Genomic DNA, 1874 nt, shown 5'->3' on the forward strand with positions numbered 1-1874 from the left:
GAGGCTGCTGGGAGAGATTTCCCTTTCTCTTCTTTGTTCTCACAGCTCCCAGGGGCTCAGCTTTGGATTTGGCCCCGCCTCTGCGTGTAGGTCGCCGGAGGGCGTCTGTTTTTCACTCAGACAGGACGGGGTTAAAGGAGCCGCTGATTCGGGGGCTCCGGCTCACTCCGGCCGGGGGGGGGGGGGAGGGAGGGGCACGGAGTGCGGGGCGGAGCCTGCGGCAGCAGAGGCCTGCATGACGTTGCAGCAGCCTGAGGCGCGCCGTGCGTTCTCCCGGGGGAGTTGTCCCTGGATCCCGGAACCCTGGCAGTGGCGGGCTGCACAGGCTCCCCGGAAGGGGGGTGTGGAGAGTGACTTGTGCTCGCACACAGGCTTCTTGGTGGCGGCAGCAGCAGCCTTAGCGTCTCATGCCCGTCTCTGGGGTCCGCGCTTTTAGCCGCGGCTCGCGCCCGTCTCTGGAGCTCCTTTAAGCAGCGCTCTTAATCCCCTCTCCTCGCGCAGCAGGAAACAAAGAGGTAAGAAAAAGTCTCTTGCCTCTTCGGCAGCTCCAGACTTTTCCCCGGACTCCCTCCCGGCTAGCGGCGGTGCACTAACGCCCTGTAGGCTGTGTTCACGCCGCCAACCCCAGTCCTCTCCTGGTGCTCCGACCGAAGCCCGAGCCTCAGCTCCCAGCCCCGCCCGCCCCGGCGGGTGAGCAGACAAGCCTCTCGGGCTGGTGAGTGCCGGTCGGCCCTGATCCTCTGCGCGGGAATCTCTCCGCTTTGCCCTCCGCACCCCTGTGGCTGTGCTCTCCTCCGCGGCTTCGAAGCTTTCCCCCTCCGCCACCCGCAGTCTCCACCCGCGAAGGGGTTTCTAGTGTGTGGAAACCATTCCTCCTTCACGGCTCCCTCCCACTGGTGCCGGTCCCGTCCCTATCCTTTTGTCTCTGTTTATTCTTTTTTCTTTTGCCCTACCCAGGTACGTGGGGGGTTTCACGCCTTTTGGGAGGTCTGAGGTCTTCTGCCAGCGTTCAGTAGGTGTTCTGTAGGAGTTGTTCCACGTGTAGATGTATTTCTGGTGTATCTGTGGGAAGGAAGGTGATCTCCGCGGCTTACTCTTCCGCCATCTTCCCGGAAGCCTCTCCAGGCTTGTCTTAAGCTGAGTGCTTGCTTTATGTCAAGCGTTCGATATACTTCATTTCATCTCGAGCATTCTTTCAACACATACTTATTGAGCACCTGCTTTGAGTCAGACATAGTTCTAGGCGCTGAGGATGAGATGCTGAACAAGACAGTGGAGGCCCTGGCTTTATCTGCCACAAGAGAAAGACGAACAATAACCAAGTATCCAAATAAATATATAAGCAAGAGAGTTTCGGATAGCAACATAGATCCTGGAGAATATAAACCAGTGTGAGAAAGCATGATGGTGTGTATGTATGACAGTGTTGAGAGGTGGTCAGGGAGGGCTTCCCTGAGGAGGTGACATTTGAGCTGAGATGTGAATGATGAGTAGGAGCCAGACAGAGAAAGATCTGCAGGGAGGGCAGCCCAGGTGGGGGTGGGGAATCAGCTGGTGCAAAGGCCTGGTGGGAATGGAAAAGAGAAGGATTGAAGTCGGGGGGGGTGGGGAGGCACCCCTGGTGCAGGGACATATGGGATTCTGCTGCCATGCTGCCGAATTTGAACTTTAAGTATAATGGCAAGCCTGGGAATACTGACCTAATCTACTTTAAAAAATTCACTTTACCTTCCATGACATAGTAATGAGATTGGTATTTTTATTATGACACCCTTCCTGTGGCATTTTTTTTGCAGTTTATAAAAAGCTCTTTTGTTTTCTCTCAGAGAATCTTGCTCAGGATTGTCAGAAATGTGAGGGTACTTGCCCAGGCT

The sequence above is a fragment of the Delphinapterus leucas genome, chromosome 15 (assembly GCF_059928025.1).
Source record: "Delphinapterus leucas isolate spDelLeu-1000000601 "Yukka" chromosome 15, BTC_Dleu_Yukka2, whole genome shotgun sequence".
NCBI lineage: Eukaryota > Metazoa > Chordata > Mammalia > Artiodactyla > Monodontidae > Delphinapterus > Delphinapterus leucas.